This window comes from Macrosteles quadrilineatus, unplaced genomic scaffold (assembly GCF_028750875.1).
Source record: "Macrosteles quadrilineatus isolate MER2022 unplaced genomic scaffold, UCM_ALF_1.0 Scaffold_2__2_contigs__length_208266976, whole genome shotgun sequence".
In the NCBI taxonomy this organism is placed as follows: Eukaryota; Metazoa; Arthropoda; class Insecta; order Hemiptera; family Cicadellidae; genus Macrosteles; species Macrosteles quadrilineatus.
In genome coordinates, this window is record NW_026542595.1 from 109,011,046 (window position 1) to 109,030,113 (window position 19,068).

Genomic DNA, 19,068 nt, shown 5'->3' on the forward strand with positions numbered 1-19,068 from the left:
AGTATTTTAAACATACTTTAAAACGAGTATAATGCAAGAAAAACTGTAAAACCCACATGTTAAAAATGTTAATACACGCGGTTTTAACTTTTTCCAAACTCTTGTTGAAAACATTGTGTACGATATTTTTAATATGGCTTGGAAACCATTTAATACTGATTTTTAAACAACAACGATATATATATTATTAAAACTTAGTTTAAACCCCTCTTTTAAAATGTTTCAAACTTATTTATAAACTCATATCGATACTTTTTCAAAGACTAGTATAGAAAAGCTTTTAACACGATTTCAAACTGATTATGCGACTAATACGTATAATTGGTGCTAGACACCACTTAAGTGTATCATGAAATCCTCTGTATCTACTTCTATGTGGCGTAGAGATTACAATGATTTTTACCTGAGAGGTGCAAAGTCTGAAAGAATTTCACACATTCCCCGTATACTTCCGGCAAATTGGACAGGATTTATTCTGCAACAAAACTAAAAAATAGGCAATCCCCTGTTATGTATCCTCTGTATCTACTTCTATGTGGCGTAGAGATTACAATTATTTTTACCTGAGAGGTGCAAAGTCTGAAAGAATTTCACACATTCCCCGTATACTTCCGGCAAATGGGACAGGATTTATTCTGCAGCAAAACACAAAACGAAAAAATAGGCAATCCCCTGTAATGTATCCTCTGTATCTACTTCTATGTGGCGTAGAGATTACAATGATTTTTACCTGAGAGGTGCAAAGTCTGGAAGAATTTCACACATTCCTCGGATACTTCCGGCAAATTGGACAGAATTTATTCTGCAGCAAAACACAAAACGAAAAAATAGGCAATCCCCTGTTATGTATCCTCTGTATCTATTTCTATGTGGCGTAAAGATTAAAATTATTTTTACCTGAGAGGTGCAAAGTCTGGAAGAATTTCACACATTCCCCGGATACTTCCGGCAAATTGGACAGGATTTATTCTGTAGCAAAACACAAAACGAAAAAATAGGCAATCCCCTGTTATGTATCCTCTGTATCTACTTCTATGTGGCGTAGAGATTACAATTATTTTTACCTGAGAGGTGCAAAGTCTGAGAGAATTTCACACATTCCCCGTATACTTCCGGCAAATGGGACAGGATTTATTCTGCAGCAAAACACAAAACGAAAAAATAGGCAATCCCCTGTAATGTATCCTCTGTATCTACTTCTATGTGGCGTAGAGATTACAATGATTTTTACCTGAGAGGTGCAAAGTCTGGAAGAATTTCACACATTCCTCGGATACTTCCGGCAAATTGGACAGAATTTATTCTGTAGCAAAACAAAAAACGAAAAAATAGGCAATCCAATGTTATGTATCCTCTGTATCTACTTCTATGTGGCGTAGAGATTACAATTATTTTTACCTGAGAGGTGCAAAGTCTGGAAGAATTTCACACATTCCTCGGATACTTCCGGCAAATTGGACAGGATTTATTCTGCAGCAAAACACAAAACGAAAAAATAAGCAATCCCCTGTTATGTATCCTCTGCATCTATTTCTATGTGGCGTAGAGATTAAAATTATTTTTACCTGAGAGGTGCAAAGTGTGAAAGAATTTCACACATTCCTCGGATACTTCAGGCAAATTGGACAGGATTTATCCTGCAGCAAAACACAAAACGAAAAAAATAGGCAATCCCCTGTTGGTAGCATTCTGCATATTGTCATAAATTAGGGGAATAATTTTCTCCTGACGACCTGTTTCGTAAATCTAAATCTATTAACAAATTCATTCTCATCATAAACTTCAAACAAATTTGTAGGGAAGTTTTCGTTTGGCCTATGTGTCCGATTTTCAAGCAGATCATCATCAATGTGGTCCGTGAATTCAATGAAATCATCTTCTAAAATATTTTTATCTATTGTAGAATTGACGTGTGTAGAAAGAAAATAAATATTTCGTATAATTAATAAATAAAGTAAATAATACAAGCATGAACAAATAATTTAACTAACCAATTTATTCGAAAAAGGCCGGGTTAACGGGAAAATTACCAATTCTGCTTAATCAAAATGAACAATAACATAACCTACAAATCGCAGTTTTTAAGGTTTAAGTGACGGTCATACCTTCCTTAATATTTGTAGGAGTAAGGAATCATCAATTAAGGAAAATGTATTCTTTAAAGGAGTTAGTAGCGTTTGTGAATTTTAATACGCCCCAAATATGCTACTTTTTTCATTATCTTTGAAGTATATTTTAGAGACAAGCAAACTCAACAGTTTGTATGACCTACTGCCGCAGTATGTACCTGGGATTTGACAACTCACCAAGGCCCTGCAGGTAGGCCCTCAGTTCATTTAATGCTTTATGAGTTTCATCTTGTCCTTGTTGGTTGAACTGCTTGGTTGTGATAATTGTCTGTGCATTGAAGGATAATGCGATCGTCCCCCTTGGCCAGGGCCAGATCCACGCCTTCAGCCATTTCCATAAATGGGCTAAAAGCTGTAGTGCCATTTTTACCTGTAAACAAGTCAGATTATTTAGCATAATAATAATAATAATAAACTTTATCAAATAACATATCAGTAATGGAGGCATAAACGAACTGTTAGATATGTCTAGTACATTTTGGCAAATTTTGCTCAAGAAATAATCAAGAAAGTATACAGAATTAAAATTTATGGATAAAACTTACCAGTACTGTGTTACTCCATTCGGGTTGAATACTTCTTCTGCGGCTTTGGTCCGTGCTCTAAGTTTCGTATTTGACGATGAGTTAGATGATTTTACCATGGTCTAGGCAGATGACATTCTTTGCTACTCACCTGATTTTGAAACCCATTTAAAACTCTTAAAAACTATTTTCCTTAAGATGAAAGGAGCTAACATGATGATAAAATTCGAAAAATCTTTGTTCTGCAAGTTCTACAAGTTGTTATTACCAATTTTTAGCCTACTTGTTTATATTAATTAATACATTCATCAAATGAATCAACTTTAGAAAAACCTACTGAAAACTTTTAATCTAGCTTATCAATCAATAGCGTAGAACTACATTGAGGTTCTGGATGGGAACGTAAGCTTTTCAAACGTTTAACAATGTAACTTGCATGTAAACCGCATTTCATCCGCCCACGTTAAGTTGCGAACTAATCTTCACAGTTCAGTTATGTGGTTTATATCATAATAAGTTCTACGATCACCCTGATTGAATTACCCACACCTGCCTCATTAAGGAGCACACGGGAGCCTATTTGACAGGGGACCAATATATAACATTTTTTTTTAAGTGTAATATTTGTTTCGGTGATAAATGCTGAAAACCTCAAATATTCAACATTTATATTTGTGCAGAGAAGGCAATCTATATATAAAATCCAATGTATGTTTGTTTGTACTTTATGGACTCCGAAACCGCTCGACAGATTGTAATGATACTTTCCGGCATTATTAAGCATTATTCAAGGATGGTTTGTGTAAAGTTTGGTGCAGATCCGTCAAAAGGGCTCCGCCCCAGTGGCTCTGGAGGTTCCCATGTTAACCTTATGAGTACTCATCTTTAATCTTGTGTCACTTCATTGCGTAGTTCAAGGATACTTCAGCGATCTGTAAATAATAAACAATGATTTGAATACTAATATTGTAAATATATTGGCAATACTACCTTTCAAATTTTAGATATTATTTATATCGGTTCAAAGTATCAGTACAATTTACCAACAGTAAGAAAAAAGGATTGGTCCACTGGACAGACATTGTGTATAGCAAACACTGCCCTTTGCTACTGCTATGTGGAAGTTTTCTTAATACCAGTGATAATTTCACCGTTTTCTTGTATTGATTCTTAATTGTTTTTATGTTGGTTTAAGGGTTGTCAGCGGCCGGGAATTCAGGGAAAATCGGGAATTATGCGTGAATTTTAACAGCCGTGAAAAAAACCGGGAAATATGCGTGAAAATCGTATTATTCCGTGAATTTAATTGATATCGTTATTACAGTTTTTTCAAGTAATTTTAATAGCTATAAACCGTTTTGCAATACTTTCTTGATTTATTTTATAGTAAACCAAAATTTACGGTTTACTGGCGAGTGGCGATGGTTCGGAAGAAGCAGAAGGTAAGTTGGATGTACACTACCAACAGACCATCATTATAGCTTGAGATCCACAAATACCCTCCCAGTTCCTAGACACCACACTTCCTTCTTTCAAAACCATCTCCGATATAATGCAATAAAAATGTTCAACCATCTTCCCTCTCACCTCAAAGCAGTATCAAACCATCTGGAATTAAAAAAAAACCCTAAAATCTTTTCTTTAAAAAAAGTTTATTACAGCGTCCGTAAGTTTCTGGCTGACGGCTAAAAAAACTATCAAACTTGTTTGATCATAGGTATCCTTAGTGTAAAAAAAGAACAGTTATTATTTCTTATTTAAGTCAAGAAACTGTATGTTTTGTTAAATGACATGACCAATGCATGTAATTGTTATTTTGGTTAAATAAATGACTTATTGACTTCACTACCTACCACCATGAATAGGCCTACGCGGATAGCCGACGCCGCCGGTCGCCGGAAGCAGAATACATTGTGCTGAACTGCAACTGACTTCCATCCAACTTAGTGTTAAGATTGATTTGAATCTGATATTATCTGGTGATACAGTACCTATTTTCAGCGATTATAGCCAAAAAGCCTTTAAAATAAATGTGTAGTAGTAGGCCTACAAGTTATTTTTCCAACCTATTCCAAAAACTATAAATCTTCCTAACATTGAACGGCAATCCAGCCGGTGTTCAGGAAGCCTGAAAACGTCTTAAAGCCTTTTTTATTCTTATTCAATTATTTTCACACAAGACTAACAAATTAAAAAAAACAAGGTCAGGAGTTGAGTCATAGTTATATACTGTAGGAATGTGGAGAGGCTAGGCATGTTGGTATGGATTAGGCATTCCCTGGAATGTAAGTTGTGTAAGGGGAGATTGACTGTCTTAACTTCTGGCATGTTTAATGCATCAATATAAACAAGGGCAGAGTGATGTCATAGTAACTTCTATGTACTGTAACTTCTGGTATGTGTTTTTGCATATCAATATAAACAATAACTCAATAACTCATTTATTTAACCAAAAATAACAATTACATGCATTGGTCATGTCATTTAGCAAAAGGGCAGAATTTTATCATCATAGCTATGTAGGCCTACTGTAGGAATGTCGAGAGGTCAGGACAGCTGGTATTGGCATGGCATTGCAAATAATTTGCAAGAAAACTGATGAACATATTACGTTCCTTTGTAATGACGCATACCAAACAAGAAAACAAAGTCTGTATCGTATGTAAATACTGTCTCTAGTAGGCCTAATGTAACTAATGTTGTTTGTCAAAATATATTATTATAATTTGTTTGTTCATATTTAAGTTTTATTTTTGTTATAACTAAACCGACATAAATTTATTTTGTTTTGCAAACTTACATGTATACGTTTATTCTGCAAAATGTTTAACTATGTTAATTTTCAACCTCAATTTTCAATGTGTGCCGAGTGAATTTTAAGAGTTAATGGATTTTAAGAACTACCTAATAAACGTATATGTTTAACGTCTGTGTTGTGTTAATTATTTACCAAAATCCGTAATTATAATTGAATTTGTTTTTACATACATCATTCGGACATGGGTAAATTTAAGACAATCAACACAAGTTATTATTTGTCTCGTTAAACTCTACCTTTTGAGATAGCTGTGCACAATGTGAGGTTAGGACCTACCTTTACCATTGACTTCGAATAGCATCAAGTTTATATTTTTATCTTATCTTATTGGTTTTTTTTTTAGGTTATAATCATTTGAAAATAGTTTGTAACATTTTAACGTATTTGTGCACAAATTCTTTTATTAAATTAACTCTACCGTGTTTCGGCTTAACCGCGCAGCTGTTTTGTACTACTACTATCTAGTGTAGTACTATCTTGTAGTACTATCTACTAGCCGTTCGCAAAATGTTCGGCAATTGAATGAATGAATGAAATGAATGAATGAATGAAATAATATGTTTATTTTCCACATAATGTACAGAATACAAAATACATACTTCTTAACGTTACAATTACAAAATAAAAACTAAAACTAAAATAAAAAGAAAAATTTCTGTACTAACATAATTGAGACAATAATAGGTTTTTTACATACCTCAGTCAAATAGTCCAAAAATGATATGCTCAACAGCTTACATGTTTCGTTGCGAAGACAACATTTTCAAAGCTTGCAACTCGTCAAAAACACATTTAAAACACGGACACGAACACAGAAAACATTAATATGGTACGAATATACGATAAACATTTAGATAGCGCTATCATAATACTGATTTGGTCCGGCGCGGCGCGGGGCTGGTAGCAGACTGCAGACTGAAGACTGAAATTATATAAGAAAGATAAATCCCAGTATTTGTAGTAAACATTAAATAAAACTTAGTTTTTGTTGTATGGTTTGTAAATATACTCAGTTAAAAAAAACTAAACATCAGTTAAATAAACTTAAATATACAAAGTTAAATATATAAAGTTTAAAATATATATAATAATATACAGGGTGAATAAAAAGTCAAGACCCCCCCCCCTCTAATATTTTTCCAAATAAATATACAGAGATATCCTTTTGGTGGTCGAGCAATCTTAGCAGGAAGTTTCATTTTATCATTTTGAAATTTTGAAGGTGCTCTTGGAGTTCCTTGGTGGTGCCTTTAGAGGGCCACACGCTTAACAGTGTTAAGTGATGAAATGTCTTGTCAGCATTCTATCAAAAAGTTCTTCTCCCTCCAGATCCATCCTTTTGTTATATAGTTTTGTTTTTATGTTACGTTAGCTCTTTCACAGTTTATTATATTGTTATCATTGCCATAGTCTATTATTGTTATGTATAGTAAATTTATCAATGTTAATTATTCACAATGTTGTCATTTTGATTATTACTGATTGTTATTGATGTTAAATATTCACACTTATTGTTATTGTAGTTAATTATTTACACTGTTTCTTGTTATTGTTATTGATGTTTATTATTCACAATTTTTCTTGTTATTGTTATTGATGTTAATTATTTACACTGTTTCTTGTTATTGTTATTTTTTTCACAATGTTGTAACTGTTGCAATTCACTCAAACTGTCCACCACCACCACCAAACTTCTTACTCATTTATTGATGTTTTCTATTGTATTATCTTGTTGCATGTAAATCTTGTCTAATGTATTATTTTGTAAAATGGCGATTGCCGTCGGAATGAATAAATGAAATGAAATGAAATATAAACTGTCATTAAAATTACGTAATTTTTTTGTAAAAAAGATAATATATATATATAATATATATACAGGGTGTCCAAAAAAAACATTTCAGGACTTTGGGAAATGAATCCTCATACTAAAAGGAAGAAAAAAGTTTATGGGAAGGTATGTAGGAAAATGCATATCAACCCAGATTTCCGCCATTTTGTTTTTTATACAAAAATATTTTTATCCGTGAAGTTTTTTATTCGATGATTATGAAATTTAGTAAATATGTTAACATACACAAGACCTATAATAGAACAAAAAAATGAAGTTATTTCGATTGTAAATTTCAAAATGGCGGCCGTTTGAATTTGTTTAACTTAATTAACTTGAAAACGGCTAATTCTATGAAGAAATGTCAAGGATTCTTTTTCTTAGCATTTTGAATTTCCTATAAAACTATACCAAGACCAAATAGATTGGACAAAAGATAACTGAAATATAAGGTTTTTTTTAATAAGGCAAAAATTAAGGGTTCACCGACTAACTTTGTATAAATGTACTTATTTTCTTACTTTTACTATCATGTAAACTTTGCAAATATGTGCACTAAAAAGATGTAAAAATAAAACTTTACATGACATCTTGTTAGCTGATAAAAGTTGTTCTCATCTAAGATAAAAATAATCTAATACATGTGGATACTGTAAAAATGATCAAAAATATACATTTAGAAACCATAGTGGCAACCGATTTCAATGTTAGAAATTATGTTTGGACTATTTAGTGCAGCAAAAAAAGAAACCTTCGTAATAAAATATCCTATTGGACCAGGATTAAAACTACATATTTATATTTTAGTTGTTAAAACAAGTAGTTTTTACAAATTTGTAGCCTACTCGTTTAAATTAATAAATAAATTTAACAAATGAATCAACTTTTGAAAAACCTACCGAAAACTTTTAATCTAGCTTATCAATTAATAGCATAGAACTACATTGTGGTTCTGTATGTGAACGTAAGCTTGTCAAACGTTTAACAATGTAACTTGCATGTAAACCGCATTTCATCCGCCCACTTGAAGTTACGAACTAATCTGCACAGTTGATTTATGTGGTATATATCATAATAACATTATGATTCTTCTATATGAAATAATCCTACATTAACTAACAAGAGTAGTTACGCAAATTGAAATTCAAGTAAATGCCAATCTTTAAAACGTTCCTCCGTTAAATTACAAATTGTCCACTCCATTGTTACAATCTTTAAACTAAACTAATTAAAGGTTTGATTCACACGTAGATTGTTGAAGTTAATTTTCACAAAGTTGGATTGTGTATTCACGTATTCAGGGAAACAGTTGAAATTTTAACAATCGTAGGAACATTTGTTTAAATATACCTATATCATTGTGAAAAAGGTTGTGTTGGTGTTCGGCGTTTGTGAATACCTTAGAGTTCTCCTCTCTACGATATTTCCTCGATATAAATATGTTTGTCAGAAATATCAACATTTTCAGCCAGGTACTCAGGAAACAAGTACAGTACCTATTGAAGATGGAAAACTCATAACGGGATTTCGCATACAAACTATCTCCAGCTATGAGAATCTCATCGATATCATCAGTACTGAAACCGTTACACCAGTGAAACCTGCTAAGCCAGCGCTGCGAATTGTTAGTGCTCTCGCTGAAACTGCTATCACCCTGATGGAATTACCCTTCAGCCATACAAGAAAAAGCCATGTCAAAGACATCCTCCCTACGAAATATCGTATTATTACCCTACCCTATGATTAAACGAATACTTACTCTAAAACAATATGTTTTGGTATAATTTCCACAAAAAACTTTGCTTGTGATGTTGTTTTATCAAAGGGTTATTCCTATAACCCATACTATAGCGCTCAATATAAACATGTTAGCGGGTTTTAGCTGGAGCAGCTCTTTTACTCTTTTTTTGTTGGTTCTATTTAATATAGACGAGTCGATTTAGCCCAAAAAAGCCTCTAAGATAGAACAAAATCCAACAAATGGTTTTTCGACGGTTTTTGGTAGTAATAGGTGTAGAAAGTACCAGGAAAAAAGTCTACCAAAATCGGACGACCGGAAGTCGGGTTTTTCCAAGATGGCCGCCGTGAGGCCCTCAAATCGACAAGATGACTGCAAATTCGTCCATTCATAGTTCAGGATTGGCCGATTTCCACGAAAATTGCCAAACACATGTAGAACTATATTTCCAACCTTAAATATGAAAACTAGGCAGACAAAGTAACCCAAAGATGAATTTTCAGGGTATTATGTGCTTAAAAAATAAGATTTTTTACTTCAAATGTACGTTTATCAAATATTTTGTACAAAGTTTGTTATAATTTCAAATTTATTTTTTCACCATTAGATTCAACACAAAAAACCTAACAATTTAGTATATAAAATCTTTGTTCTGCTTCAATTTGTTACAGAGATATTGAAAGTAATACCTTTAGTATGTTTTCTTTGCCGAGATCCCATCTCGGCCCTCCCTTCCCAAAGAAAGTTTCTTGAAAATAGGCTTTTCTTTGTCTCTGTAGTAAGCTAGACTTTCTCTTACTTTTAAGATATCTAATTTCATCTGCTGAGCGCAGTCGCGTGAAATGACCCTTCAGCGATACAAAAAAAAACCATGTCAATGAAAAATATTAATGCCCTACTTGACAGATGTGTCAGCGTCCCCGTGTATGCCTGAGAGAGAGAGCACTCCCTATGGAGAACTGTCTCTCATATTGGTCAAGTCTCGTCTTGCATCATCAGAGAACTGGAAGTCATCACTGACATTAGTGCAGCCTTCAAACGGGTTTTACCCGTTTTATCCTCACAGTCCATCCCTTCCCAAAGAAATTTTCTTGAAAATAGGCCTTCTTTGTCTCTGTAGTCAGCTAGACTTTCTCTTACCTTTAAGATATCTAATTTCATCTGCTGAGCGCAGTCGCGTGAAATGACCCTTCAGTGATACAAGAAAGAACCATGTCAATGAAAAATGTTAATGCCCTACTTGACAGATGTGTCAGCGTCCCCGTGTATGCCTGAGAGAGAGAGCACTCCCTATGGAGAACTGTCTCTCATTATGGTCAAGTCTCGTCTTGCATCATCAGAGAACTGGAAGTCATCACTGACATTAGTGCAGCCTTTAAACGGGTTTGACCTGTTTTATCCTCACAGTCCATCCCTTCCCAAAGAAATTTTCTTGAAAATAGGCCTTCTTTGTCCCTGTAGTAAGCTAGAATTTCTCTTACTTTTAAGATATCTAATTTCATCTGCTGAGCGGAGTCGCGTGAAATGACCCTTCAGCGACACAAAAAAACCATGTCAATGAAAAATGTTAATGCCCTACTTGACAGATGTGTCAGCGTCCCCGTGTATGCCTGAGAGAGAGAGCACTCCCTATGGAGAACTGTCTCTCATATTGGTCAAGTCTCTGTCTTGCATCATCGGAGAACTGGAAGTGATCACTGACATTAGTGCAGCCTTCAAACGGGTTTGACCCGTTTTATCCTCACAGTCCATCCCTTCCCAATGAAATTTTCTTGAAAATAGGCCTTCTTTGTCTCTGTAGTAAGCTAGAATTTCTCTTACTTTTAAGATATCTAATTTCATCTGCTGAGCGCAGTCGCGTGAAATGACCCTTCAGTGATACAAAAAAAACCATGTCAATGAAAAATGTTAATGCCCTACTTGACAAATGTGTCAGCGTCCCCGTGTATGCCTGAGAGAGAGAGCACTCCCTATGGAGAACTGTCTCTCATATTAGTCAAGTCTCGTCTTGCATCATCAGAGAACTGGAAGTCATCACTGACATTAGTGCAGTCTTCAAACGGGTTTGACCCGTTTTTTCCTCACAGTCCATCCCTTCCCAAAGAAAGTTTCTTGAAAATAGGCTTTTCTTTGTCTCTGTAGTAAGCTAGACTTTCTCTTACTTTTAAGATATCTAATTTCATCTGCTGAGCGCAGTCGCGTGAAATGACCCTTCAGCGATACAAAAAAAACCATGTCAATGAAAAATATTAATGTCCTACTTGACAGATGTGTCAGCGTCCCCGTGTATGCCTGAGAGAGAGAGCACTCCCTATGGAAAACTGTCTCTCATATTGGTCAAGTCTCGTCTTGCATCATCAGAGAACTGGAAGTCATCACTGACATTAGTGCAGCCTTCAAACGGGTTTTACCCGTTTTATCCTCACAGTCCATCCCTTCCCAAAGAAATTTTCTTGAAAATAGGCCTTCTTTGTCTCTGTAGTCAGCTAGACTTTCTCTTACCTTTAAGATATCTAATTTCATCTGCTGAGCGCAGTCGCGTGAAATGACCCTTCAGTGATACAAGAAAGAACCATGTCAATGAAAAATGTTAATGCCCTACTTGACAGATGTGTCAGCGTCCCCGTGTATGCCTGAGAGAGAGAGGACTCCCTATGGAGAACTGTCTCTCATTATGGTCAAGTCTCGTCTTGCATCATCAGAGAACTGGAAGTCATCACTGACATTAGTGCAGCCTTTAAACGGGTTTGACCTGTTTTATCCTCACAGTCCATCCCTTCCCAAAGAAATTTTCTTGAAAATAGGCCTTCTTTGTCTCTGTAGTAAGCTAGAATTTCTCTTACTTTTAAGATATCTAATTTCATCTGCTGAGCGAAGTCGCGTGAAATGACCCTTCAGCGATACAAAAAAAAAACCATGTCAATGAAAAATATTAATGCCCTACTTGACAGATGTGTCAGCGTCCCCGTGTATGCCTGAGAGAGAGAGAGCACTCCCTATGGAGAACTGTCTCTCATATTAGTCAAGTCTCGTCTTGCATCATCAGAGAACTGGAAGTCATCACTGACATTAGTGCAGTCTTCAAACGGGTTTGACCCGTTTTTTCCTCACAGTCCATCCCTTCCCAAAGAAAGTTTCTTGAAAATAGGCTTTTCTTTGTCTCTGTAGTAAGCTAGACTTTCTCTTACTTTTAAGATATCTAATTTCATCTGCTGAGCGCAGTCGCGTAAAATGACCCTTCAGCGATACAAAAAAACCATGTCAATGAAAAATATTAATTCCCTACTTGACAGATGTGTCAGCGCCCCCGTGTATGCCTGAGACAGAGAGAGCACTCCCTATGGAAAACTGTCTCTCATATTGGTCAAGTCTCGTCTTGCATCATCAGAGAACTGGAAGTCATCACTGACATTAGTGCAGCCTTCAAACGAGTTTTACCCGTTTTATCCTCACAGTCCATCCCTTCCCAAAGAAATTTTCTTGAAAATAGGCCTTCTTTGTCTCTGTAGTCAGCTAGACTTTCTCTTACCTTTAAGATATCTAATTTCATCTGCTGAGCGCAGTCGCGTGAAATGACCCTTCAGTGATACAAGAAAGAACCATGTCAATGAAAAATGTTAATGCCCTACTTGACAGATGTGTCAGCGTCCCCGTGTATGCCTGAGAGAGAGAGAGCACTCCCTATAGAGAACTGTCTCTCATATTAGTCAAGTCTCGTCTTGCATCATCAGAGAACTGGAAGTCATCACTGACATTATTGCAGTCTTCAAACGGGTTTGACCCGTTTTTTCCTCACAGTCCATCCCTTCCCAAAGAAAGTTTCTTGAAAATAGGCTTTTCTTTGTCTCTGTAGTAAGCTAGACTTTCTCTTACTTTTAAGATATCTAATTTCATCTGCTGAGCGCAGTCGCGTGAAATGACCCTTCAGCGATACAAAAAAAACCATGTCAATGAAAAATATTAATGCCCTACTTGACAGATGTGTCAGCGCCCCCGTGTATGCCTGAGAGAGAGAGCACTCCCTATGGAAAACTGTCTCTCATATTGGTCAAGTCTCGTCTTGCATCATCAGAGAACTGGAAGTCATCACTGACATTAGTGCAGCCTTCAAACGGGTTTTACCCGTTTTATCCTCACAGTCCATCCCTTCCCAAAGAAATTTTCTTGAAAATAGGCCTTCTTTGTCTCTGTAGTCAGCTAGACTTTCTCTTACCTTTAAGATATCTAATTTCATCTGCTGAGCGCAGTCGCGTGAAATGACCCTTCAGTGATACAAAAGAAAAAACCATGTCAATGAAAAATTTTAATGCCCTACTTGACAGATGTGTCAGCGTCCCCGTGTATGCCTGAGAGAGAGAGCACTCCCTATGGAGAAATGTCTCTCATATTGGTCAAGTCTCTGTCTTGCATTATCGGAGAACTGGAAGTCATCACTGACATTAGTGCAGCCTTCAAACGGGTTTGACCCGTTTTTTTCTCACAGTCCATCCCTTCCCAAAGAAATTTTCTTGAAAAGAGGCCTTCTTTGTCTCTGTAGTAAGCTAGAATTTCTCTTACTTTTAAGATATCTAATTTCATCTGCTGAGTGGAGTCGCGTGAAATGACCCTTCAGCGATACAAAAAAAAACATGTCAATGAAAAATATTAATGCCCTACTTGACAGATGTGTCAGCGTCCCCGTGTATGCCTGAGAGAGAGAGAGCACTCCCTATGGAGAACTGTCTCTCATATTAGTCAAGTCTCGTCTTGCATCATCAGAGAACTGGAAGTCATCACTGACATTAGTGCAGTCTTCAAACGGGTTTGACCCGTTTTTTCCTCACAGTCCATCCCTTCCCAAAGAAAGTTTCTTGAAAATAGGCTTTTCTTTGTCTCTGTAGTAAGCTAGACTTTCTCTTACTTTTAAGATATCTAATTTCATCTGCTGAGCGCAGTCGCGTGAAATGACCCTTCAGCGATACAAAAAAAACCATGTCAATGAAAAATATTAATGTCCTACTTGACAGATGTGTCAGCGTCCCCGTGTATGCCTGAGAGAGAGAGCACTCCCTATGGAAAACTGTCTCTCATATTGGTCAAGTCTCGTCTTGCATCATCAGAGAACTGGAAGTCATCACTGACATTAGTGCAGTCTTCAAACGGGTTTTACCCGTTTTATCCTCACAGTCCATCCCTTCCCAAAGAAATTTTCTTGAAAATAGGCCTTCTTTGTCTCTGTAGTCAGCTAGACTTTCTCTTACCTTTAAGATATCTAATTTCATCTGTTGAGCGCAGTCGCGTGAAATGACCCTTCAGTGATACAAGAAAGAACCATGTCAATGAAAAATGTTAATGCCCTACTTGACAGATGTGTCAGCGTCCCCGTGTATGCCTGAGAGAGAGAGCACTCCCTATGGAGAACTGTCTCTCATTATGGTCAAGTCTCGTCTTGCATCATCAGAGAACTGGAAGTCATCACTGACATTAGTGCAGCCTTTAAACGGGTTTGACCTGTTTTATCCTCACAGTCCATCCCTTCCCAAAGAAAGTTTCTTGAAAATAGGCCTTCTTTGTCTCTGTAGTAAGCTAGAATTTCTCTTACTTTTAAGATATCTAATTTCATCTGCTGAGCGGAGTCGCGTGAAATGACCCTTCAGCGACACAAAAAAAAACCATGTCAATGAAAAATATTAATGCCCTACTTGACAGATGTGTCAGCGTCCCCGTGTATGCCTGAGAGAGAGAGCACTCCCTATGGAGAACTGTCTCTCATATTGGTCAAGTCTCTGTCTTGCATCATCGGAGAACTGGAAGTGATCACTGACATTAGTGCAGCCTTCAAACGGGTTTGACCCGTTTTTTCCTCACAGTCCATCCCTTCCCAATGAAATTTTCTTGAAAATAGGCCTTCTTTGTCTCTGTAGTAAGCTAGAATTTCTCTTACTTTTAAGATATCTAATTTCATCTGCTGAGCGCAGTCGCGTGAAATGACCCTTCAGTGATACAAAAAAAAACCATGTCAATGAAAAATGTTAATGCCCTACTTGACAGATGTGTCAGCGTCCCCGTGTATGCCTGAGAGAGAGAGCACTCCCTATGGAGAACTGTCTCTCATTATGGTCAAGTCTCGTCTTGCATCATCAGAGAACTGGAAGTCATCACTAACATTAGTGCAGCCTTTAAACGGGTTTGACCCGTTTTTTCCTCACAGTCCATCCCTTCCCAATGAAATTTTCTTGAAAATAGGCCTTCTTTGTCCCTGTAGTGAGCTAGAATTTCTCTTACTTTTAAGATATCTAATTTCATCTGCTGAGCGCAGTCGCGTGAAATGACCCTTCAGTGATACAAAAAAAACCATGTCAATGAAAAATGTTAATGCCCTACTTGACAAATGTGTCAGCGTCCCCGTGTATGCCTGAGAGAGAGTGCACTCCCTATGGAGAACTGTCTCTCATATTGGTCAAGTCTCTGTCTTGCATCATCGGAGAACTGGAAGTGATCACTGACATTAGTGCAGCCTTCAAACGGGTTTGACCCGTTTTTTTCTCACAGTCCATCCCTTCCCAAAGAAATTTTCTTGAAAAGAGGCCTTCTTTGTCTCTGTAGTAAGCTAGAATTTCTCTTACTTTTAAGATATCTAATTTCATCTGCTGAGTGGAGTCGCGTGAAATGACCCTTCAGCGATACAAAAAAAAAAACATGTCAATGAAAAATATTAATGCCCTACTTGACAGATGTGTCAGCGTCCCCGTGTATGCCTGAGAGAGAGAGAGCACTCCCTATGGAGAACTGTCTCTCATATTAGTCAAGTCTCGTCTTGCATCATCAGAGAACTGGAAGTCATCACTGACATTAGTGCAGTCTTCAAACGGGTTTGACCCGTTTTTTCCTCACAGTCCATCCCTTCCCAAAGAAAGTTTCTTGAAAATAGGCTTTTCTTTGTCTCTGTAGTAAGCTAGACTTTCTCTTACTTTTAAGATATCTAATTTCATCTGCTGAGCGCAGTCGCGTGAAATGACCCTTCAGCGATACAAAAAAAACCATGTCAATGAAAAATATTAATGTCCTACTTGACAGATGTGTCAGCGTCCCCGTGTATGCCTGAGAGAGAGAGCACTCCCTATGGAAAACTGTCTCTCATATTGGTCAAGTCTCGTCTTGCATCATCAGAGAACTGGAAGTCATCACTGACATTAGTGCAGTCTTCAAACGGGTTTTACCCGTTTTATCCTCACAGTCCATCCCTTCCCAAAGAAATTTTCTTGAAAATAGGCCTTCTTTGTCTCTGTAGTCAGCTAGACTTTCTCTTACCTTTAAGATATCTAATTTCATCTGTTGAGCGCAGTCGCGTGAAATGACCCTTCAGTGATACAAGAAAGAACCATGTCAATGAAAAATGTTAATGCCCTACTTGACAGATGTGTCAGCGTCCCCGTGTATGCCTGAGAGAGAGAGCACTCCCTATGGAGAACTGTCTCTCATTATGGTCAAGTCTCGTCTTGCATCATCAGAGAACTGGAAGTCATCACTGACATTAGTGCAGCCTTTAAACGGGTTTGACCTGTTTTATCCTCACAGTCCATCCCTTCCCAAAGAAAGTTTCTTGAAAATAGGCCTTCTTTGTCTCTGTAGTAAGCTAGAATTTCTCTTACTTTTAAGATATCTAATTTCATCTGCTGAGCGGAGTCGCGTGAAATGACCCTTCAGCGACACAAAAAAAAACCATGTCAATGAAAAATATTAATGCCCTACTTGACAGATGTGTCAGCGTCCCCGTGTATGCCTGAGAGAGAGAGCACTCCCTATGGAGAACTGTCTCTCATATTGGTCAAGTCTCTGTCTTGCATCATCGGAGAACTGGAAGTGATCACTGACATTAGTGCAGCCTTCAAACGGGTTTGACCCGTTTTTTCCTCACAGTCCATCCCTTCCCAATGAAATTTTCTTGAAAATAGGCCTTCTTTGTCTCTGTAGTAAGCTAGAATTTCTCTTACTTTTAAGATATCTAATTTCATCTGCTGAGCGCAGTCGCGTGAAATGACCCTTCAGTGATACAAAAAAAAACCATGTCAATGAAAAATGTTAATGCCCTACTTGACAAATGTGTCAGCGTCCCCGTGTATGCCTGAGAGAGAGAGCACTCCCTATGGAGAACTGTCTCTCATATTGGTCAAGTCTCTGTCTTGCATCATCGGAGAACTGGAAGTGATCACTGACATTAGTGCAGCCTTCAAACGGGTTTGACCCGTTTTTTTCTCACAGTCCATCCCTTCCCAAAGAAATTTTCTTGAAAAGAGGCCTTCTTTGTCTCTGTAGTAAGCTAGAATTTTTCTTACTTTTAAGATATCTAATTTCATCTGCTGAGCGGAGTCGCGTGAAATGACCCTTCAGCGATACAAAAAAAAACCATGTCAATGAAAAATATTAATGCCCTACTTGACAGATGTGTCAGCGTCCCCGTGTATGCCTGAGAGAGAGAGAGCACTCCCTATGGAGAACTGTCTCTCATATTAGTCAAGTCTCGTCTTGCATCATCAGAGAACTGGAAGTCATCACTGACATTAGTGCAGTCTTCAAACGGGTTTGACCCGTTTTTTCCTCACAGTCCATCCCTTCCCAAAGAAAGTTTCTTAAAAATAGGCTTTTCTTTGTCTCTGTAGTAAGCTAGACTTTCTCTTACTTTTAAGATATCTAATTTCATCTGCTGAGCGCAGTCGCGTGAAATGACCCTTCAGCGATACAAAAAAAACCATGTCAATGAAAAATATTAATGTCCTACTTGACAGATGTGTCAGCGTCCCCGTGTATGCCTGAGAGAGAGAGCACTCCCTATGGAAAACTGTCTCTCATATTGGTCAAGTCTCGTCTTGCATCATCAGAGAACTGGAAGTCATCACTGACATTAGTGCAGTCTTCAAACGGGTTTGACCCGTTTTTTCCTCACAGTCCATCCCTTCCCAAAGAAAGTTTCTTGAAAATAGGCTTTTCTTTGTCTCTGTAGTAAGCTAGACTTTCTCTTACTTTTAAGATATCTAATTTCATCTGCTGAGCGCAGTCGCGTGAAATGACCCTTCAGCGATACAAAAAAAACCATGTCAATGAAAAATATTAATGCCCTACTTGACAGATGTGTCAGCGCCCCCGTGTATGCCTGAGACAGAGAGAGCACTCCCTATGGAAAACTGTCTCTCATATTGGTCAAGTCTCGTCTTGCATCATCAGAGAACTGGAAGTCATCACTGACATTAGTGCAGCCTTCAAACGGGTTTTACCCGTTTTATCCTCACAGTCCATCCCTTCCCAAAGAAATTTTCTTGAAAATAGGCCTTCTTTGTCTCTGTAGTCAGCTAGACTTTCTCTTACCTTTAAGATATCTAATTTCATCTGCTGAGCGCAGTCGCGTGAAATGACCCTATAGTGATACAAAAGAAAAAACCATGTCAATGAAAAATGTTAATGCCCTACTTGGCAGATGTGTCAGCGTCCCCGTGTATGCCTGAGAGAGAGAGCACTCCCTATGGAGAACTGTCTCTCATATTGGTCAAGTCTCTGTCTTGCATTATCGGAGAACTGGAAGTCATCACTGACATTAGTGCAGCCTTCAAACGGGTTTGACCCGTTTTTTTCTCACAGTCCATCCCTTCCCAAAGAAATTTTCTTGAAAATAGGCCTTTTTTGTCTCTGTAGTAAGCTAGAATTTCTCTTACTTTTAAGATATCTAATTTCATCTGCTGAGCGCAGTCGCGTGAAATGACCCTTCAGTGATACAAAAAAAACCATGTCAATGAAAAATGTTAATGCCCTACTTGACAGAAGTGTCAGCGTCCCCGTGTATGCCTCAGAGAGAGAGCACTCCCTATGGAGAACTGTCTCTCATATTGGTCAAGTCTCTGTCTTGCATTATCGGAGAACTGGAAGTCATCACTGACATTAGTGCAGCCTTCAAACGGGTTTGACCTGTTTTATCCTCACAGTCCATCCCTTCCCAAAGAAATTTTCTTGAAAATAGGCCTTCTTTGTCTCTGTAGTCAGCTAGCCTTTCTCTTACT